Source organism: Balaenoptera ricei, chromosome 13 (genome assembly GCF_028023285.1).
Source record: "Balaenoptera ricei isolate mBalRic1 chromosome 13, mBalRic1.hap2, whole genome shotgun sequence".
Taxonomy (NCBI): Eukaryota; Metazoa; Chordata; class Mammalia; order Artiodactyla; family Balaenopteridae; genus Balaenoptera; species Balaenoptera ricei.
Window position 1 is genome coordinate 54,451,795 of NC_082651.1, and position 24,908 is coordinate 54,476,702.

Sequence of the window (24,908 nt, forward strand, 5' to 3'; positions counted from 1 at the left end):
TGTGCACTCTAGCCCTGATCACAGAGGTTTGTGCATGCTTATTTTAGAAATGATGATCTTGGAAGTACTACATTTAGGCTAAATGCAGACACGTGATGTGCTTAGAATGCAGGAGAATGTAAGAGAAAGCCCTGCAATTAAGAACCCAATACAACTGAAGACATTATTTTTAAAAAATAACTTTCTATTTGAAATGAATTGTACGCCATGGTAGTGTTAACAACTGTGATGACTGCTCACACACTCCAGCAATCCTTGCTTGCTGCTACTGAAACATTTTTACTTACTTTGGTGAGAAAAGATTCATCACTTTGAATGCTGGATCTCCTCTGAATTATATCACTCCCCAAATGATTGACAGTCATAGTTTTACCGGGTGTAACTGAAGATAGCAAATATTTTAATACCTGAATATTAATATTAATATAAATTTCCAGGGGTGTTCATACATCAAAGAAAGTAATCCTGAAAGCTGATATATTTAATTTCAGGGAACTCTGAAGATATTATGGTAACTTTTTTCAGCTCTGTGGCTTTGGAACTTTACTGTAAATGTGAGGAAATGGGGCCCACATGTCAGTGAGTGTGTGTGTGTGTGTGTGTGTGTGCACACGTGCACCATGGAGATATATATACACACACACACACACACACACACATACATATAGCAACAAAGTTAGGGTCATTATTTCAAGAAATGGTAAGGGCTTAATTAAATAGAACAATAATAGGAATTTTATTAATTGTAGGTAATTTCCCATACTAATTCTCGATATTAATTTAGACTAAGGAACAACTAAATCCTTCGGAGGCAAGCTCTTCTTGAGTAAACAAGTAGTAGAAGTTGTCTGGTACCACATAGTAAAATGATTTAAAATGATGACAGGACAGGAAAGAAAATAGTAATCAACAATCATTTTTCCTATGAAAATTAATTATAAATAATTTAATATCAATACAGATGAGAGTGAAAATGTAAAAAATATGATTTATTATGTAAAAGAGGGAGAAAAGTAAAGCCACCAAACATATCCCTTAAAATAGGAGAACACAGTTTCAGTTTCAAAACTTGACCCATCTGGATTCCTAGGAGCACAACGCTGATAAATATCTCCTTATTCAGATTATTTTTTTTAATTTTTAAAAAAATTTACTTATTTATTTATTTTTGGCTGCGTTGGGTCTTCATTGCTGTGCACTGGCTTTCTTTAGTTGCAGTGAGCGGGGGCTACTCTTCATTGCGGTGCGTGGGCTTCTCATTGCGGTGGCTTCTCGTTGTGGAGCATGGGCTCTAGGCGCGTGGGCTTCAGTAGTTGTGGCACGCGGGCTCAGAAGTTGTGACTCGTGGGCTCTAGAGTGCAGGCTCAGTAGTTGTGGTGCAAAGGCTTAGTTGCTCCGCAGCATATGAGATCTTCCCATACCGGGGCTCGAACCCGTGTCTCCTGTATTGGCAGGCGGATTCTTAACCACTGCGCCACTAGGGAAATCCCTATTCAGATTATTTTAAAATAAAAATCATCTGATATTAATTCCCCTTTTGACACCAGACTGTATCAGTTAATCATTTCAGATCATCCCAGTCACTTTCTCCCAAAGAATGCTAATATAATTCTCACTAAAATATAAAATCAGTAGGAAAAAGAATGCAATCATCTTCAGAGGAAGCATTTGCCAAGCTTTTTCTCCATACTGTATTTTTTGAAAAGAAATGCAAATGGTGCTAGAAATTTTATTTTAAAGCTGATTATATTTAAAAAAAAAAAAAAAAATCCTCCTCTCTTGACCACTTAGGACCAAATTTCTCAATAAAGTACATTAAAAAAACAAAAACAAAAACCAAGATAATTTGCAAAATTAAGGCAGGAGATAAACTTAAAAAATCTGTATTCCATATTGTATAAATATATATTTTTCAATAATAGGAAAAAACAATTGGAGAAAATTAGGATGATAAACCAGACAAATATTTCTCTCCTTACTGTTCCCTACCACACACGATGAATTTTGGAAATTTGAATAACACTCTTAATGACTAAGCAGATCTTTCAGTATGTGATAACTTCTACATGTAAGTTTAATTAAAATAATTTTTATCCCAAAGCAAAGAAAACTGATGCTGTTATTAGGTAGCTAAATTGATTTTGAAACATCAGAAATTGTTCAGTGACCATAATAGGATTTCAGTTTGGGAAATGCTGAACTAGGTAGATTATTTTTAAAAAGGAGGTAGAGAGCAGGGACTTGTTTTATTTTAAAGTATCCAGGTAATGTATTTTTATGAAAAGCATTGATATGTATTTTGATATTGAGTAGTAGTAGTATATTCAAAACTTAATAGCTACTACTTCATGCTGTTAAATAATATAAAACAAATATGACAGAACATCTCTTGGATCATGTTCAGTTATGATATTAAAGTTAAATAGACAAGGAAAATTTAACAATTTTAAGATTAAGATTTTTTTGATAGAAAAAGGTATCTAAATCACTTTTTTTTTTACAGTATTTAGTTGTATAATATCTCAATTTGCAAACAATATTTTCAGTGCATTCCTTATAGACTTTCTGTTAGTAAAAAACTCAAAAACTTAAAAGGATTCCTAGTATGACAGAGTGAGGAGCTCTGTAGACATGCCCTCCAGCAAAACTGGAGAAAATTATTAAAAATAAAATACCAACCATTAAAATATCTGGAAATGGTCTTAAGGGCATACAGCAAACAAAGAAACTTTTATTCAAGAAAATCTGCTAAAACTTGGTAAGAACAATTAGGTCTGTGACTCTTGAACCAAGGCATACTCTATCTCTCCCCTCTCTCAGTTCAGTGAGATGAAACTCCAACTCCAGGCTGGTACAACCAAAAACACAAGGCCCCCTTACCACCTATAACTTCTAGTTAGAGGGATATATTCCCAGAAGCTGGACATCAAAATTTCTCATCCTGTCCCCAGCTAGTTGTTATTGAGGTTAAATTCTGGGAATGTGGAACAGTGAGATTGGAGGGTGCTTTCTCCCACCTGGTCCCCGCTTGTGAGATGAAGTTTCTACCTTGGACATGACAGCACTGAAGATGCTAGGGCCTTGTTCTCTCTTGCCTTGACTTGTGGAGCAGGGATTCCATATCAGGAGTGGGAAGCAAAAGAGACCTGGGGCTGTTGCCCTCCCACTCAAACAAAATATTCTGTTCCTAAGTTGGGGGTCACTTGGAGAGAAGTACACTATTGTCCCACCCCCAGCACTAGAGATATGGCCTAAAGTTTTGGCCCAAGGAAGAAGTAGGCCATATTACAGAGAGTTCTTAATCTCTTTTCATAAGAAGTGACTTAATTTGCAACAGAGTTTGGAGAAGTTTAAATCTCAGGGCAGTCAAAAACCGGTGGAGACTGTCATGAAAGATAAGGATGAGATAGATTCATTGAATTCATTGAAGATATAAGCTAAGCTGTTGGCAGGCTCATTTGCAAGAAATAAATGAGGAAAGAGACAGCAGAGAAGAGCCTTTCTGGGTGAAGACAAATATCAAACACTAACCATAGGACTATCTCTTTAAAGGAGTCTAGGTTTGATTGGATCGGTCTGTGAGCAAGTTATGTACTAGAGTCTTGTTGTCAACAGTAGACAACCAGCCAGTAATTAGTGGAGCTTAACAGATGGTTATGGATAAGGAAGGAGTCTTGCTGAAGGCAGTGTTACCCAAGGTGACTGTGGGCATAACCAAGGCTGTGTCCCCTGAGAAACAATATCAAAGTTTTTATACTGCAGGGAGAAATAGACTCCAACAAGGTAATCCAGCCAACCAGTCAGCTGGATTCATTATGGAAATTGGTCATCTGGTTTTAAAACTCATATAGAATTACAAGAGACCTGGAAGAGTCAAAACAATCTTGATAAAGAGCAAAATAGGAAAAGTCACATTTTCCTATTTCAAAACAAATATAAAAGAAATATAGAAATATAAATCAAAAAGAAATATAAATCAAAACAGTGATACTTGCCAATGTGGAACTGGCATTCAAAATAGACTTAAAGATCAATGAAATAGAATTGAGAGCTCAGAAATAAATGGGTCTAATACAATTCAATGGAGAACAAAATCTTTTCAAAAAATGGTAATGGGACAATTGGATAACCACATGCCAAAGAATGAAATTGGACTCTTTTACCTCAGGCCATATACAAAAATTAACTCAAAGTATATCAGAGACCCAAATATGAGAGTTAAAACTATACAACTCTTAGAAGAAAACGTAAGAATAAATCTTTTTGAGCTTATATAAACAACTGGTTCTTAAAGAAGAACGACAAAAAATAGAGAAGTTGGACTTCATCAAAATTAAAAACTTTTCTGCTTCAATGAACACTATTATGAAAACTAAAAGACCACCCACAGAATGGGAGAAAATATTTGAAAATCATATATCTGATAAAGGACTTGCACTTTGAATATACGAAGAACTCTTACAACTAAACTATTTGTGACCCAAGATATGATCTATCCTGGAGAATGTTCCATGAGCACTTGAGAAGAAAGTGTATTCTGTTGTTTTTGGATGGAATGTCCTATAAATATCAATTAAGTCCATCTTGTTTAATGTATCATTTAAAGCTTGTGTTTCCTTATTTATTTTCATTTTGGATGATCTGTCCATTGGTGAAAGTGGGGTGTTAAAGTCCCCTACTATGATTGTGTTACTGTTGATTTCCCTTTTTATGGCTGTTAGCATTTGCCTTATGTACTGAGGTGCTCCTATGTTGGGTGCATAAATATTTACAATTGTTACATCTTCTTCTTGGATTGATCCCTTGATCATTATGTAGTGTCCTTCTTTGTCTCTTGTAATAGTTTTTATTTTAAAGTCTATTTTTTCTGATATGAGAATTGCTACTTCAGCTTTCTTTTGATTTCCATTTTCATGGTATATCTTTTTACATCCCCTCACTTTCAGTCTGTATGTGTCCCTAGGTCTGAAGTGGGTCTCTTGTAGACAGCATATATATGGGTCTTGTTTTTGTATCCATTCAGCCAGTCTGTGTCTTTTGGTTGGAGCATTTAATCCATTCACGTTTAAGGTAATTATCAATATGTATGTTCCTATTACCATTTTCTTAATTGTTATGTGTTTGTTTTTGTAGGTCCTTTTCTTCTCTTGTGTTTCCCACTTAGAGAAGTTCCTTTAGCATTTGTTGTAGAGCTGGTTTGGTGGTGCTGAATTCTCTTAGCGTTTGCTTGTCTGTAAAGCTTTTGATTTTTCCGTCGAACAACTAACTATTAAAAAGGCAAACAATTCCATTTAAAAGTGAGCAAAGGATCTGAATAGATATCTCTTATAATGTCTGTAATAAGACACTGAGCATATGAAGAGATGCTCAACATCATTAGTCAACAGAGAAGTGCAAATCAAATTCATAATAAGATACCACTTCATACTCACTAGGATGGCTAAAATCAAAAATTCAAATAATAATTGTTAGTGAGGGTATAGAAAAATTGGAACCCTCAGGCACTGTTGGCTGAAATATAAAATAGTGCAACCACTTTGGAAGCTACTCCAATGGTTAAACATAAAATTACTATATGACCCAACAATTCCATTCCTTTGCATATACCCAAGAGAAAGACTTATGTCCACCCCAAACTTGTACATAAATATTTTCTGCAGCATTATTTCTAATAGCCAAAAGGTGTAAACAACCTGAATACCCATTAATTTATAGATATAAAAAAAAATGTAGATCCATTCAATGGAATATAGTTTGGTCATGAAAAAGCAATGGATCACTGATACATGGTATAATGTGGATGAACTTTGTATAGATTATGCTCAGTGAAAGAATCCAGTCATGGAAGCCCACATATCATAGGATTCCATTTATATAAAATGCCCAGAAGAGGCAAATCTGTAGAGACAGAGAGTAGATTAGTGGTTGCTTAGGGTTGGGCAGTATGATAGGATAAGCAGAGAGGGGCAGTAGCTACATGGTACAGATTTTGTTTCTTTAGGTGATTAAGATGTTCTGAAATTAACTGTGGTTATATCTGTGCTTATCTGTGAATATACTAACAATCACTGAATTATCCAATTTAAATGGGTAAATTACATGGCATGTGAATTATATCTCAACAAAGCTGTAATAATAGATTCAAAATCTAGTCAACTTGAAATCCAGTTCAATATATGATACAATTTACTTTACTGGAGTGTTAATGGAAATATTCTTGGCTGCACACATACATAGAAAACATTGTTTTAAAATTAAACAGGCATAAATAAGTGGAGAACACACCCTTAATACACATCTGATAATGCTGACTCTTATTTACATTTCACTTGTAGAAGAAATCAGACTCATTTTTGAAAAGCAACATCTACATTTAGCAATGCTTTATTGGATCAAGTCCAAACTGACTTTATAAAGCATTTTGCATAGAGAGCATATTCTCAATGAATTTAGACTCTGAACTCACACATACACAAAGAAAGAAAGAGATAAATAATAATTTTGCCACTGATATTTAAAGCTAAATCACAAATATATTTAACTTTTTACTGGGTCAGCTTCCCTATTATTTCCAATGGAAAGCTGTAGCGTTTTAGTATTCTTAAGAGCAAAGCTTTTGAGCATAACAGCTTTAATAATAACAAGAGGTAATCATTATTGAATGACTAGTGGTTACTGTTGAAAGATAAAATAGGCACATTAAAAAAATTTTTTTTAAATTACCTTTGACTTATTTATTTATTTATTTAGGCTGTGTCGGGTCTTAGTTGTGGCACATGGGATCTTTGTTGAGGCATGTGGGACCTTTTCATTACCGTGCGTGGTCTGCTCGGGTTTCTCTCTAGTTGCGGCAGGCAGGCCTCTCTCTAGTTGCGGCACACGAGTTTTCTCTCTCTAGTTGTGGCGTGCAGCCTCCAGGGTGCGTGGGCTCTGTAGCTGTGGTGCGCAGGCTCCGGAGCACGTGGGCTCTGTAGTTTGAGACACACAGGCTCTCTAGTTGAGGTACAGGAGCTCAGTAGTTGTGGCGCATGGGCTTAGTTGCCCTGTGGCATGTGGGATCTTAGTTCCCCAACCAGGGATCAAACCCACATCCCCTGCATTGGAAAGCAGATTCTTTATCACAGGATCACTAGGGAAGTCCCTGGCACATTAAAATTTTGAAGAGTTTATTTCAGCAAATGTTGACTTCAGTTGGGCGGCACGGAACCAAAAGTGATTAGTAGCACTCCAGTTACAGGAGCTAGCTGCAAGGTTTTTATACAGAAGATGCAGAAGCAAAGCTATGCAAGGCAATTATCTGATTGGCTATAGCTTAAGTGGTTACACAATACTATTTGTGATTGGTTGTTCTTAAGTTTCACTTTCTCAGATTCCAGTGCTTTGCCTCTGACTTAGGTTTTGGTTTGCTTACACGAGATACCAGGGCATCACTCCAAAGGCCTCCTTGATTAATTACTTTAACATTACCAAGCACTGTGCTGTCACTTTTGCTTGGATCCTCTCTTTTTACTTTGACAGTGGCAGAGTTTACGGTTTAACTTTGATGAGCTTCCCTTGTAATTTGTCATATCGGAGATACAGACTTTAATTTACTAAGGCCTAAGGTAATAAAGGAGTTAATTTAGCGCTTAGTGAGTAAAATGTGTTGGGACTTAAATGACACCAGTGTCTTATTCCTGTTGATCCACGAATTCATGCCTTGAACTGCCTTACATTGCCCACTCTGTATTTCACTCCTAGCTTTAAATACTGATGCCACAATTTGGGGTATATAATCTTCTTTTTTAGCCCCTCAGCATGCTGCCATCTGTACCTAGAACCATGAACTGAGATGTAACTTTTCTGTGGTAATTTAGACAGCCCATTCACAGACAACTTGTGATAATACAATTCCTGACTTGATCTGTGGGAAATTATTCCATCTCCCTTCTCCTCATCCCTAACTGGTTTGTCTGCAAGATAGATAAGAATAAAGAAAGAACGCTTGTTCTTAGGGAAATAAAGATGAAGAACAGAGTCATTACCCACAATTTGTGTATGTTGGAAAGAAGCATTTTGAGCTGAACCATCTAATTTAAAGTTCCTTTTTAGAGTTGGGCAAATGAGAAATTATGGAAGTTAGACTACATCTATGGTTCATTTGTTTTCTTTATATAGATTTTTTTACTTAATATTGACTAATATTTATTGACCATTGTGTGCTCTGCACTATTATAAGCATATTAATATTAATCCTTATGAAGACTACTAAATAGATACTATTATCCCAAATTTATTTACTTTTTGTTAATTAATTAATATATTTATTTTTTGTGATTCAATAATTTTATGGATTATACTCCATTTAAAGTTATTACAGGGACTTCCCTGGTGGTGCAGTGGTTAAGAATCTGCCTGCCAATGCAGGAGACACGGGTTCGATCCCTGGTCTGGGAAGACCCCACATGCCACGGAGCAACTAAGCCCGCGTGCCACAACTACTGAGCCTGCACTCTAGAGCCCACAAGCCACAACTACTTAGCGTGCATGCCACAACTACTGAAGCCCACGTACCTAGAGCCCGTGCTCTGCAACAAGAGAAGCCACCGCAATGAGAAGCCCGCACACTGCAACGAAGAGTAGCCCCTGCTTGCTGCAACTAGAGAAAGCCCGTGCGCAGCAATGAAGACTCAACGCAGCCAAAAATAAATAAATAGATAACTTTATTTTTTTAAATAAATTTATTTACTACAAAATAATAGCTATATTTCACTGTACTGTAAAATATATCCTTGTTGCTTATTTAATTTATACATAGTAGTTTGTATCTTTTTAATCCCCTACCCCAACTTCCCCCTTTCCTCTCTCCACTGGCAGCCACCAGTTTGTTTTGTATATCTGTGAGTCTGTTTCTGTTTAGTTACACAAATTTGTTGATTTTTTCCACATATAATTGATAACATACAGTATTTTTCTCTGATTCCTTTCACTAAGCATAATACTCTCTAGGTCCATCCACGTTGTTGCAAATGGCAGAATTTCATTATTTTTTATGGCTAAGTAATACTCCATCGTGTGTATACACACACACACACACACACACACACACACACACACACACACACATATATATATATGTCTGAGAAGTTGTCTCTCTTTCCATTCTAAATGATAATCTTGCTGGGTAGAATATCCTAGGTTGCAGGTTTTTCCCTTTCAGCACTTTGAATATAACAAACCACTCCTTTCTGGCCTGCAAAGTTTCTGCAGAAAAGACAGCTGATATCCTTATGGGGGTTCCTTTGTATATGCCCCTTTGTTTTTCTCTTGCTGCCTTTAGAATTGTCTCTTTATCTTTAAGCTTTGCCATTTTAATTATGATATGCCTTGGTGTGGGTCTGTTTGGGTTCATCTTGTTTGGGACCCTCTGTGCTTTCTGTACCTGGATATCTGTTTCCTTCTTCAGGTTTGGGAAATTTTCAGTCATAATTTAATTAAATATATTTTCCACCCCCTTCTCTCTCTCATTCTTCTCCTATTGTCTCACTCTCAATTGAGACCAGTTCCTCTGTCTTTTCATTTTGCTTAACTTTCTCTGTCTCTATAAATGTAGGTGAAATAGTTACCTATTATGGTCTTGAAGGGACATCATTATGTGAGAGCATCCCTATACAATCTGCATGTGCCCAGTGGCTTTTTGGATTTGATCAAACAGAAGTCGTGTCTTTCCTCAGGGTGTGCTGGCAGCTATCACCTTGCTAGGAAGTGGGGCTGGAGATGGAGGGGCTATGGCCTGAGCCAGGTGTGAGGAGGGTCTTCCACTCTGCTCAGGGGCTGTCACCACCCCATTGAGGGAGGGGTCGGATCCCAAGTTGCTGGAGCAGAAGCCCTGAGGTTTGGGTCTGAGCTAACTCTGTTACCTTCAAGTTTGTGCTCTCCCCTCTCCCAGCACCAGCACCCTTGACCCAGAGGGGAGCAACGCTGAAGCCTGTACAGGCTCTCGGCTCATGACAGTGCATGGGCTGATGTGGGCTGGCCGCAGATAGAGGTCCAGGCTGCCTCCAATATGCTTCTAGTCTGAGCTCCAGGAATGGCAGCCCCTTCTCATCTGAGGCTCTTTTGCAGGGCCAGTGTGATCTCTTGGTGTGTATCAGGCTGCGAGCTGTGGCGGTCCAGGTGCCGTCAGAGATAGGGACCTCCCATAATGTGCTGCCTGTGTAAGAGCCAGCAATGGCCGCCCTTGCTGCACTCAGATGCAGGTCTGAGTCTGAGTCATTTCTTTGTCCCATGGCTGAACTCTCTCCTTGGTTGTGGCAGCCCTCACTCCAGTGGGGAGCTGCAAGTGGAAGTAAGCAGGGCTGGAACATTCTCTCAGCTCAGGCTCAGGCTCCTGCTGTTGTGGTCATGAGAAACTGGCAGCCACTGGGGGTAGTCCTCCATCTGCCCTCTTTGCCCTGTGTCAGGAGCACGTCAGCACTCATGTGCTCCTCACAGCGGAGCCCATGCTTCCCATAGCCCTCCTGTTAGTCCCCACGGCTGCCCAACCAGCAAAGTGGGCTTGTCTTCTCTGTGTTGGACCCAAGGACTGGGGTACCCAATATGTGGCTTGGATTGCTCGCTCCCCAGGGGAGTCCCCAGGGGACTCCACCCATGTTTCTCCCTTTCCCTCAGAGTCCTGCCCCAGGGGCACAGGTCCTGACTTGATTGCTTCTTTTCTCTTCCTACCTGATTCCTTTTGGATCTTTCTTACAGCCTTGAATGTACTTGAGTCTTCCTGCCAGTTTCCAATTAGTTTTCAGTGAGAATTGTTCCACATATTGATGTATTTTTGATGTGTTCATGGGGGGAGGTGAGTTACACGTCCTCCTACTTTGCCATCTTTTTTTGCTTTTTCAGTTGTCTCGTTTGATCATTTTTTGTTGTTGGTTTCGTTTTTAATTTTTTATTGATGTATAGATGATTTACGTTTTAGGTATATAGCAAAGTAATTTAGTTATATGTTTTAAATATATATAATAGTGTATATATATTATATATATAGTTATATAATATATATATATTCTTTTTTAGATTCTTTTCCATTATAGGTTATTATAAGATATTGAATGTAGTTCCCTGTGCTATACAGTAGGTCCTTGTTGTTTATCTATTTTATATATAGTAGTGTGTATCTGTTAATCCCAAATTCCCTACTTTGCCATCTTGTTTCTTGTTCTATCCCAATTTTATATCGAGATGTTAAGCAACTTGCCTAATGTCACCCAGCTAGTGAATAGCAGAACCAGCTGGCTCATTGAATAAAGGGTCCTTAAATGGTAGTCATAAACTTGTACCATTTCTGGACATGGATATAGCATCATTTTCTATTTCTAGAACACAATATAACATCCAGGGCAACATTATGTTTCCTGTTTGGAGCTCAGAAATTATATTTGAAGGAAAGCATCCATCATGGAAAGAAAATAGGCTATTTCTAGTATGTTAAAAAGTGTTACACAAAAATGTGTTCGGTTGTTTCAATGAATGAAAAAATTCAAGAACTAAAAGGGATCACAATCATGTATCTTAAGCAGTATGTGTCTAACATATATATGGAAATTAACAAATATTACTGCTTTTAACTTTACTACTCATGTTCTGAGTTAGCATACCTTTAAGCTATTCTTTAATGATAGCTATGCATCTTTTTATTAGAAATAAATTATCTGGAAAATGATTTAGGGATACAGTTCTTTCATAAAACTGTGAAGGATAGTAAAGTTACAGAAGGTAAGGAAAATTAAAAAGCAAAAATATAAAGTGATTGAGATTCATATTTCTGTATCTCTATTAACAGAATGAGAATGAAAAGATTTTCTAAGTTTGATATGATAGCAATTTAATAATTATATTTGGTATATACATTAATTGTATGACTTTTTCTTTTTAAAAAGTAAGGCTGATTCTTTTTCAACAATTTTTTTTCATTTATGAGACTATTAATCAAAATATGAAGTGAACCAAAATTACAAAATGATTATTTTAGGGAGGAGTATTATCTCTCATCTTAGAAGACTAATCTGACACAAGGAAAATGAGATTTGAGGAATGTATTTTTTATAATTTGCTTGGAAAAATTATTTATTATTTGTTATTTAAAATTCTGAATATGTCACAGACTGGTTTGTCAAAACTAATATATGCTTTTTCTAGAAAATGAATGTATTTCAGTGTAAAGCCTCTCATCTAAAATTATATTAGAAAAGAAAAAAATGTAAATAATATCTTGATAAATATGTTATATAAAATCAAGTAGATGTTAAAGATTTGGGAGACTCCTTAATATAACTGACTTTCTTATTTAAATGCAATTCCTTATTCTTATTTCTAAGACATACGTAATATTAAGTTGCTCTAAAATTATTGTTATTACTCCTTGGAAATATATGATGACATACATTTCAAAATATTTGTATAGTAACACAAGTATTAAAAGAGCTTGAATAGAGGATTCAAATGGAATGGACTACACATAAAAGCATAAACAGAGACTTCAAAATTCCACTTCTTTAATAAGGGCTTACTGTGATAGGTAATACTTTGTGGTCAATTACAACTGGGAATGGTTCCTTCCATTAACCAAAGGTGGAAATATACGAGAAGAAGGAGGTATGGAGGGGAAACAGTTATATATTGATTTCTAGATATCTATGAAACATAAGGTGGGACAGTTCAGTAGGTAAATGAAAATATAGGTCTGGAACTCATGGGTGTAGTTCGATAAAGGGATAGATTTGAGATTTCTCAGTGTGTGGAAATTGAAGTGTAGATTGACTGTCTATTTCAGGTTTGGTAATTTTCAGATGCATTGGTCAATATGTGAAAGCTAGCAGGAAGAAAATGGGCTTATTAAAAGGGATGGGCATTAGACTGAGGAAAAGAGATAGATTAGGGCACCAAGGGGCTCAATAACATGAAAGAGTAGCTATATTAAATACACAGAAAAGAGAGTTGGGAGAGGCTCTGTCACAAAGTGAGATTAGTTAATCTTGATGATGCTAAGTTTCGCGTTGTGCCATGCTACCCCGAATATATTGAAGAAATTCTGTCAAGGGTCTTAAAGAGTCTAAAATGTTGGAACTGCCATCTGATTGGGACATACAACGCAATAAGGTGGCAGACATTAGGGTGAAGAGGAAGACTTTGAATTAGAAATCACAGTCTGGGTGAATTGGAGTTAGTGTATGAAAATGAGGAGGTTTCTTATATGCAAATTCTGCAGTTATACACATCCAGTCTGACTATTGAATTAGCGAGTAAACTAGCTCATATTATTTTTTTGCCCAGTCTTATAAATGCAGAAATTTAGAATGTTCAGTTCAACTGTGGTTAAAAAAAAAGGTTTCCAACACATTCTATATAACTCCTTCATAATCTAAGCCTGTTACAGCAAGAGCAGGATTTGTTGTGCAAAACTGCTAGATTTAAACAGTGAAATGACATCTGAAAGAAACTTCCCAACTATACAGAAGACCTACTTTCAGGATCTCTTCCTGATTCTAGTGAGTAAATATATCTTGATTGAAATGAAAGTTCGATACATTTGCTGTGCCTCTGAAGTTTATTAATAAGCTACTTCTTGCCAGTTAAATGCAAAGTATAAAAAGACTTTGGAAAAGTATAACACGTTTGAAAATCTCTTATTAACACCAGCTTCAGCGAACTGACTTAAAGTGAAAGGGCCTGAGTCTTTATTTCAAAAGTATGTTTAACAGAAAGAAAAGTAGAGCCAAATAAGGAAAAATATTACTTAAGATAACATACCTCATTTGAGTCACTATATATTTCTTACCATCTGTTAAACATAACAATTTTAACCAGAGTAGAACTCACCAGAAGTAAGTGCATGTTTATTTCAGCAAAGAGATATTCCACCTTATATTCTTCAGATAACTGCTCATAAGTCACCTGTCCAGTTTATCATATGGATATTGACACAACATTAGACTTCACAGATACATTGGGAATTGCTGCAATTCTCAAACATTAGATGTGTGAGTGAGGGTGATAGGTGAGAAAATGAGGGAAAAAGAGATGTCCTAATGTATTTTGCCAATGCTCAAAAATGAGGAAGAGGATTTGAGTCACCCAACAGAGGAAGTAGATTGCCATTTATCTTTAATTTATCCCATCTACCACAGTTCACTTCAATTGGCCAAATATAGAGGCATGTCAGTCAACTGTCATCGATATTGTTAGATTGTTTTGTTACTTTGCATCAGTGAGAAAATTCTTCATCTTGAGGATCTTAGTTTGATTTCTGCTTTAGTAAATACTGGTACTATACCACTTTGGAGGCCAGTCCCTTAAAATTTGTTGTATTGAAATAAAATCTGAAAAAGATTATAGAAAACAATCACCAGATAGTGGCATCATTTCTAGACTATCTAACAAACTAAATTGCTAAGCTTATTTTAAAAAATCTGTCAAGATAATTTAAATTCTTAGTTGTGAAACAGGATCCGAAGTTCTGTTTATAGATATGTGGAGAGAACACTGCTTATTTCCTGACCTTCTATCAAATAGGAGAAATAGAAGTCGTTTGGAAAGCTTTTTCCTAAGGCAAGGGCTATACACAAAATAAAAGAGCAGCTGTACTTAGGCTGACCCTGTGAGGTCCTTCCAGTTTTGTAACTCATCCCAAGCAACCCCAAGACCTAGAACCTGTATGCTAATATTATGCTATCAGTAGTGTCAGCATGACAAGGACAAAGAAGGTTGATAATCATCTGTGATTTATATGCAGAGACAGCCACCCAGAGCAATTACACTGTTTTGAGGCAATCTGCTCTTGAACAGTTTTAGCCAGATTTACTAGACATAAACATTCTATTTGTCACACTGTGTTCAACGATACTTTAAAATCATAATTCCAATGATTAAGATATGGCCTCCACTTCATAATTTTCAAATTGATATGTCAGTGAATATAAGAAAAAGAAAAATAAACATTTTTATCATTTAAGCAGACAACTGATTTTTAAAACGTATTATTTAATATTTTAGAACATAGATGGGCTCATGGGTATCTGAAAACCTTGGTTTATTCTCTTTCCAAAATATTTTCTCCTGGTATGATTTCTTAACTAGCTTTAGCGTTTTTTTCCAGCTTTTCCCCCCCATGTACTCAAAGCTGAAAGTGACCATTTTTCCAGTGAATCATTATTTTTAAGTCAGACTGAGCATTTATGACAGTGAAGAGAAAACAAAAATTGGATAGTATTCCTTCAGGCTTGATACTTTTTGAATTTCCTTTTCCACTCAAGTGAGGTGAATTGGGAGGTGGGGAAAGATCTATTTGAAACATTTTATAAAATAAAAGCATTTCTGAGAGATTTAGCTATGTAGAAATATTTGGTGCTAAAGGGAATCATCTTTTCAGTCTTGTTTACTGAGTACTTAGCTCATATGTTATAAGCCTGTAAAAGTTGTTAAAGAAGCTCTGTGAGAGTTTACAGTCTAAAAGAGGAGCTGGGACGAAGTGAGAGAGTGTCATGGACATATATACACTACCAAATGTAAAATAGATAGCTAGTGGGAAGCAGCTGCATAGCACAGGGAGACCAGCTTGGTGCTTTGTGTCCACGCAGAGGGGTGGAATAGCGAGGGTGGGAGGGACACACAAGAGGGAGGGGATATGGGGATATATGTATACGTATAGCTGATTCACTTTGTTATACAGCAGAAACTGACACAACAATGTAAAGCAATTATACTCCAATAAAGATGTTAAAAAAAAAAAAAAAAGAGGAGCTAGTCAACATTGATAGAGTACTTACTCTATGGCAAGCACTAATTTAAGCACTTTACAAACATTAATGTATTTAATCCTTGTAACAACCCTAAGATGCAAGTATTATTAGTCACATTTTAGAGATAAGGACAGAGATACAGATAGTTTGAGTGACTTGCTCAAGGTCACCAACTATGTTAACATTTAGCTAAGCATGAGGTTATTTGCAGGAATTTGAGAGAGCTAAAATATGTAGCATCATTTTTTCACATTTCTGAATTGGAAACAAAGTGAGAAACAGATGTTGGAGTCAAGTGGACAAAAATCAATGTGTTGTTTATAATGCCTATGTTGAAGAACATGGGCATTAATTATGTTAGCCACGGAGGGTTGATAATATTTTAACCCTAAATTGGACACACTTATCTAGTCACTATCCCTGGGGGTTTAAAAATCAATGATTTCCAGGGTCATCTGCCTGTAAAATATGTTATAAAAGATCAGAACAGAACATATGTCCTCTGCAGGAAGGCAGATCACAAAAGAAGAAAAAAGAGCAAGGAGAAAGGAGGGAGGGGACAAACATAATATTGATACAATCTTCCTGTATCAGTTTATTTTTTCTGTAAAAATCACCACAAACTTATTAGCTTAACACATCACCTATTTGTTATCTTACAGTTCTGGAGTTCAGAGGTCCTAGAATCAAGGTGTTGGCAAGGCTACGTTCTTTGTGGAGCTCTAGGGAGAATACATGTCCTTGCATTTTCTAGCTTCTACAAGCCGCCTGCATGCTTTAGCTCATGGTCCTCTCCCTTCATCTTCAGAAGTTCATCACTCCATCCTCTACCTCTATTGTCACATTGTCTTCTCCCTCTGACACCTCTTGCGTGCCTTTTATGAGGACTCTCGTGATTACATTAAACTCACCCGGATCATCCAGGATGGTCTTCCAATCTCAAGATCCTTAATCACATCTGAAAAGTGCCTTTTGATGTATAAGGCAGCATACTCACAGTTTCCAGGGATTAGAATGTGGACATGTTTGGAGGGCAATGTTATGTCTAACACATCTCCTCAAATTCACCACTGGGAAGGAGTGAATAAAAGAGAAAAAGGGTAAAAATTGTTACTCTAGTGTGGCTCTCTTCAAATGGTATCATAATATTAGAGGAAAGAGATTCCCTCCCTAGTCAACATTTTGTAGTGTGTGGTTTCTTTCTCAGTGGATTTAGCCACTAAACTCATCCTTAATCAAAGCTAGTATTGTTTCTCTCAGAACAGGAAGTCATGAGTAGCTTTTACTTTATTAACCCAGTTTCCCATTGCCAGCTAAGTTGCTTTATGTATCTTTTTGGAACCATTAGCACTTATTCCATTACTAAAAGTGGGGTATTGAAGTTTTCAAGTATTATAATTGCATTGTGTATTCACCCTTTTTAATTCTGAGTTTTTGCTTCATATATTTTGGGTTCTGTTAGGTGTACATAAGCTCATGATAGCCATACTTTCTTTTTTTCTTTTTTAATTAATTAGTTTATTTATGTATTTATTTTTGGCTGCATTGGGTCTTCGTTGCTGTGTGCAGGCTTTCTCTAGTTGGGGGCTACTCTTTGTTGTGGTGCGTGGGCTTCTCATTGCAGTGGCTTCTCTTGTTGCAGAGCATGGGCTCTAGGCTCAAGGGCTTCAGTAGTTGTGGCTCGTGGGCTCTAGAGCACAGGCTAAGTAGTTGTGGTGCACGGGATTAGTTGCTCTGCGGCATGTGGGATCTTCCTGGACCAGGGCTTGAACCCGTGTCCCCTGCATTGGCAGGCGGATTCTTAATCACTGCACCACCAGGGAAGCCTGATAGTCATACTTTCATGATGGATTGACCCTTTTCACATTATATAATATTTTGTCTCTCTCTAGTAACAATAGGTACAAATTGCTGAATACTTACTATGTTCCAGGCACAGTTCTAAGCAAGTAGTATTTGTGCTTCATGTACAATTGCATTGTATTGAGACTACAAAACAAATTCTATTTTTTCTTTGGTTTCTTACTGAAAAATAATTTTCAGTAACATTTTTATTCTTTGAGCTATTGAGGATGATATTAAATGTTTCCTTGTGCTGAAGTATTTTTCATATGTCTCATTTTGGATTATTTGGTTTATTTGTTTACTGATTGTTGAACAGTCTGAGGTCTATCCCAGACCCATGTTTGTCATCAAGTGAAGAATTGGGCTTCCCTTAAGCCTTGGTCACTGTTAACTTGTATAATGGCATTAGTCCCAATTTACCTTAAAAATATAGAAAATTTAATGATAGGATGCACTTCAAAACCAGTGCTATTAAACAGACTTCAACTAGATTACTTTTGCTTGTTTCAGCAAAGTTCTTTTCTGATAGATTTGGTCACTAAAAAACTGCCCAGTTTGCACAAACAAAAACTACATTTCCATCAAATACTATTATCAGTTATATTTCTCTTATTCTTTCCAAACTATGAAACTTTCTTTAAAAATCAACATTTCCTGTCCCTCATCCCTTCAAAATATGAGTAACACCACAAATCTACATTTAATTTCTAATGTGTGTGTGTGAGCGTATGTATGCTGCAATCTAAAGATGAATACCTATGTAGAGATTTTGATGGATGTGAAATGGGTGAAGGTAGAGAAAATGATATTGTTCGTGCTGAATGAAAATGAACAAGAGGGATGGTTGTTCAGTTCTCTGATTATTCTAAGACTGTAAGCTGGGAGACAGAGGTGGAGGAAGCTCTGTGTTTCCCAGTAAGACTTTTTCAATTTTGGCAATTCTGAGTCCTCTCAGGAACAAAATAAGTGTTTCCCACTAATTGTGATTCTAAATTCAGTTCTACATATCTCCTACCTGGAGAACTGTTTGCTAATAGGTTTACTTTCAGGCTGATTTTCCCCCCAGTCTTTTGCAATTTTGTCATGTTCTGTCCTTTACAGTTACTTTAATGCACAGGTTTATGAAGCATTTATTGTCCCCATTTTTGAGATTCCCAAATTATTAATTTACCATGCTCAATTTTACACTTAGTTTTGATTAGATCCTTTCTGTGGTAATAAATACATTATATATATGTATATGATTTATATAAAGTTAATATAAATTAATTTTTTTCTACATTTAGAACAGAGAGAAAATTTGTATAAATACAGTTTTAATTCACACTTCAGCTCTTTTGGCAACCAAATAGAGTAAATAATTTTAAATACAGTAGATCAAATTCATTAGGAAATTATTGTCTGTTTCACCCAAACTAAGAAGCCCTAAATTAATATTTTTGTATTTCTCAATATTCTTTACTTTTAAAAAAAGAATGATTCTTTCATAGTATTGCAATATGCAGCCCTCTATCATGTATTATTTTTTGTGTCACAGAACAATAAGGCAGCATTTATCAGCAAACATTCATATGCCTGCTGCTGCCTCTGTTTTCTTTTCAGTACTAAAATCATCCAGAGAAAATAGACTCCAGGGAGAAAGTAAACAAATTATAGAGGAACGACACAATTCCTCGGTGCAAGTTGGCAGCATGGATTCTACATGCCAGGCTTGTTGCAGTCTGGTGAGAAATCTGTGGAGGAGCCATTACTCGTTGTCAGGGGTAGCATGAGCACCATGTAAAAGGTTGATAATCATCCCTGACAAATTGAACTTACTATTTTATTTAAAAATAGCATTGATCATAGTAGGAGTGGATTTTCAGAGGGATAATATACAGGGTTGTCACTTTGTTCATGTGGGGCAAGAAAGAAAAAATGAAAGAAGCTGGATTTGAATTCATAAGCTCTGGATTTGAGTCCCAGATCTTATATTACTAAGTAGATGGGCAACATAATCATTCTTGATATTCAGATCCCTTTGTTGAATAAAGAAAATACTGATACCACATCATTGTGAAGACTAAAAACTCCCAGGTGATGAGGGAAATAAAGAACAAAGTACTGTTTGAGCTCCGTCGTGGGTGTGGTGCTATTGACAGAGAGAACATGCAAGAGTGAATATTAATATGGGGAAATTACATAGTGTTGTTAGAAGAAAGTAGCCATTTAAAGTTGTTTGGATTTAAGTTACAGGTAATAGAACTCTAGCAAATAAATTTGGAAAAGAACATAGGTCCGGATCGTGAGTTCTCTTGAATGCTAGACTAAAGAATATTGATTTCATTCAATAAGAAATCAGAAATGGAAAGCTTTTCTGAAGAAAATGGGAAGCCAGAGACAGGTATGGTAAATAGGAGGTTAATACGACAAAAAAGGGAATCAGTCAAAAGGTTATGTTTGAGGCAAAGAAAGTTCAAGTGATCTTAGTGCAAGTGGGAATGGAGGTTTGAGAAAAATACTGAGGAGTTTGGAACTCAACGAAGATAATCATTCTCATTTATTAGGTGATTACTCAGTGCCAAGAACTCCACATACATTATTTAATCTTATCTTCATGACAAGCCTAAGAGAAGAGCTGGGGCTCCATTTCAGAGAAAGGTAACTGAGGCCCAAGACCACACAGTGGGGGCCCAGGGGAGCTGAGATTTGAACCAGGTCATCTCTCTTCAAAACTGGTACTCTTAGCAATTATGCTATTCTGGAACCCCATCACTCATAGGGAAGCATGAGAAAGGCAGAATTCTGACATCACAGCAGAAGTTTTCCAGCCTTAGTGACTGAGAAGATGCAGATGATAATCACAGAAGAATGGCATAGCAGGATAAAGGGAGACAAAGTGATTCTGTTTTTGACATTCTGAGTTTTAGTCCTTATGGGTTATAAAAGTGGAGATGTCCAGCAAGCAGATAGAAATGCAGGATGAACTAGGAAAGGGACATGCTTTAGAGTTTTTTAAAAGGAGGTGATGGATGATTCCAGGAAAGGGCTTGACAAAAGGAAGTGAATAGAGGAAAAGCAGGCCAAGGGCAGGTCCTTGGGAAAAATCAGAAAGGCAATTATAATTTCAGCATGAAACATAAGCGTAATTTCAATCAGAGAATCTAAAGATCTTCTAAAGTAGCAATTCTCTCCTACTTGGAGAAGCCACGGCACTGCAGGGCACCATAAGCCTGTGAATCAATTAAACTCGAATTACAAAGTCAAATGGCATCTGTTCCCATCATGACATAAAACCTGCTAAGATGGAAAATTCTCTGGCAAGAATAAGCTAAACCTTTTATAAGTTGCTGTTCCACTGAGTGTTTTTCTTCACATAGTTTCAATAACATACAAGTAGATTTGGGGCTTGGAAGTATCCTTAGAGATTACCTGGTCTAACATCCTTATATTAAAAACGAAAAATCTGAGGCTCAGAGAAGTGACCCCAGGTCACGAAGCTAGCTTTTCTAGTGGGTTCATATATATTTACACTCACTAAATGTTTGGGGACTGAGCAGTTTGTATTTCATGATACTTACCTGAGAGTATTATTGAGAAGAAGTACTTTATATAATGCGTGGGCACAAAGTTTATTGAGACTATAATTTGTGTACATTTTTCTCTCCCTTTACGAAGAATATAGCCATCATTTTGTTTTGTTTGTTATTTTCCCCCAAGGACATTTCAGTTGCAGGGATGAAAGCAGAGATTGCCTACAAACAAATGACTTTCATGTCTTTTCAGAATATTTTGAGGGAAAAGGGAGTGGTATCTTTAGTTGAGAGAAGAGAAAAGTGAAGTAAGGTAGGGGAAAAAAAGACTAGGAGGTGAGGTGAGAGAAACAGGTACTTAGGTACCTAAGTTCCGAGAGCACCTGTCCTCCACTCTCCTGAAGACCCCCACTGAGTCTCTGCCCAATAAGAAATGATTAATATTTTACAATTCTTCATTTTACCAGAGTTCCTCTCTGCTATTCTACATGGTCTCTCCAGACACCCTGCCCTCTATACCTGTTATTCCATAATCTAGGAATAGAAGTTACCTTTCCAAACCTGATTTTTTCTTCAAGAGAATTCTATATAGACCCAATAGTATTAATCAGGAAACCACAGAGTCTGAAAAAAATGCATTCATATCAGTATTCCTTTTGTGATTGATGCAACACTAATTTTATTTTAAATAACTCTAATTTTAATAATCTCTTATGAAATTTATTATTACCATTAATATTTCTCCCAAATATTCAGGGAAGTTTATGTTTTAGGAAAGTAAACCATGTACTGTGGTAACAAATATCCGCACCCGGGATTGCAGGCACATCTGTTCAGGAAGAACAGGAAAGCAATCCAAGATACAAGTCACTTCTTGTAAGGTGTCAAAGCAGTGATGTAACCAACTTCCTTTGAGTTAGGGAAGCTGAATTAATGGGTATAAATAATAAGTAAATATAAATTTGGAAGAGAAAGATAATACTTTTAAAAGTTTCTAAAAAGAAAGTTTTTCAAAAGAGATGGGGCCAAACTGGATTTGAAAATTAATATTTTTAACCAAGGACAGATAAGAATGCTGAGTTTATGTTCGCACATTTAAGAGGGATTAACTTTTGTAAGGCTGGTTAGAATAACTGAGTAACTGAGGCAAAACTGAATTATATTTGAATACACTTTATTCTTAGGAATTAAATCCAAGGAAGAGAATTTGAGAATCATTCAATACTATATAATGGACATGGTTCTTAACAAAGGGTGCCACTGGGAATCTTTCAAAAAATATAGATCCCTGGGCCTCAGCTCTAAGCCAATTAAACCAGAGCCTCTGGAGATGGGATCCAGAATGGGTAATTTTTAAAACTCCACAGATCTTTCTGACAATTAACCAGGTCAAGTGCTACTCATTTTGAGACATTGAATGGGGTATGAGGGTGGGATCACAGGCAGAATAATGGCCTCCAAAGATGTTCACAAACTAACCTACCAGAGCCTATGAATGTGTTACCTTACATGGAAAAAGGGACTTTACAGATGTAATAAAGTTAAGTGTTTTGAGATGGGAAGATTATCCTGGATAATTTAAGAGAACCCAATATAATCCAAGCGTCCTTTTAAAAAAGAGTGTCAGAGCCAGATATGTGACCATGGAAGCAGAAGCTGGAGTGATGCAGGGCTATGAGCCAAGGAATGGCCTCTACAGTGTATAAAAGGCAAGGACATGGATTCTTCCCTAGAGCCTCCAGAAAGATGCAGTTCTGCTGATTCATTTTAGACTTCTGAACTCCAAAACTGTAATATTATAAATTTGTGTTGTTATAAGCAACTAGGTTTGTAGAATTTGTTGTAAGTAATTAAAGGAAACTAATACCTGTGGCTGCTTAAAAGAGTGAATACCTAAATGGTCATGATTCATGGTAAGAAAAGAATAAAGATGAACAGACATTGCTACTTTGAGTCCTTTGTATCACTGGTGCTTTACCACCTTCTCTTCCTAGTCATTCTAATTCTTTTTTCATGTATTGGTATTTTCTGTTATTAGGTAAATTGAAATAATTTCCTGTTTGTTTCTAGTCTCTGTAAACCCAAAGTGATTACTTGGGAAAATTTAAAAATATAAGCAACATGGATGGACCTAGAGATTGTCATACTGTGTGAAGTAAGTCAGACAGACAAAGACGAATATCATCTGATATTGCTTATATGTGGAATCTTTAAAAAATGGTACAAATAAACCTATTTGCAAAACAAAAATAGTCACAAATGTAGAAAACAAACTTATGGTTACCAAGAGGGAAAAGGGGGGTGGGATAAATTGGGAGATTTGGATTGACATATACGCACTACTATATATAAAACAGTTAACCCATAAGAATCTACTGTATAGCACAGGGAACTCTACTCAATACTCTGTAATGACCTATATGGGAACAGAATCTAAAAAAGAGTGGATATATGTATATGTATAGTTGATTCACTTTACTGTACAGCAGAAACGAACACAACATTGTAAATCAACTGTACTCCAATAAAAATTAATTTAAAAATAAGATAAAATGTCACCATGGTAAAAAATTAAATGTATATATTAATATATATTAATTTTATATAAAATATTAATTATATATATACTATATATATATAGTATATATATATATATATATATATAAAACAAGAATGAACCAGGAAGGAACAGAAAGTATGAAGAGGCCAATCACCAGTAATGAAATTGATCCAGTAATAAAAGACTCCCAACAAACAAAAGCCCAGGACTAGATGGCTTCACAGGTGAATTCTAGCAAATATTTAACGAAGAGTTAACACCTATCCGTCACAAATTATTCCAAAAAATTGCAGAGGAAGAAATGTTTCCAAACTCATTCTATGAATCCAAGATCACTGTCATACCAAAACCAAACAAAGATGCCGTAAAAAAAGAAAATTACAGACCAGTATCATTGATGAACATACATGTAAAAATTCTCAACAAAATATTAGTAAACCAACTACAGTACATTTAAAGGATCATACACCATGATCAAGGGATTTATCCCAGAGATGTAAGGATGATTCAGTAATCACAAATCAATCAGTGTGATACACCACGTTAACAAATTGAAGAATAAGAATCATATGATCATCTCAATAGATGCAGAAAAAACTTTTGACAAAATTCAATATTTATGACAAAAGTCTCAAGATAGTGGGTGTAAAGGGGACATACCTCAACATAATAAAGACCATGTATGGCAAGCCCACAACTAACATCATACTCAATGATGAAAAGATAAAAACATTTCCTCTAAGATAAGGAACAAGACAAGGATGCTCACTCTTGCCACTTTTATTCAACACAGTATTGGAAGTCCTGGCCATGGCAGTCAGACAAGAAAAGGAAATAAAATGAAGCCAAATTGGAGAGGAAGATGTAAAAGTGACACTGTTTGCAGATGACATGATACTACACACAGAAAATCCTAAATATTCTACCAAAAAACTACTAGAACTCATCAATGAATTCAGCAAAGTTAAAAATACAAAATTAATATGCAGAAAATATGTTGAGTTTCTATACACTAAAAACAAGCTATCAGAAAGAAGAATTAAGAAAACAATCTCATTTGCAATTGCATCAAAAAGAATAAAATACCTAGGATTAAAGACCTGTAGTCAGAAAACTATAAGACTGATCAAAGAAATTGAAGACTGCACTAACAAATAGAGAGATATATACCAAGTTCATGGATTGGAAGAAATAATATTGTTAAAATGACCATGCTACCCA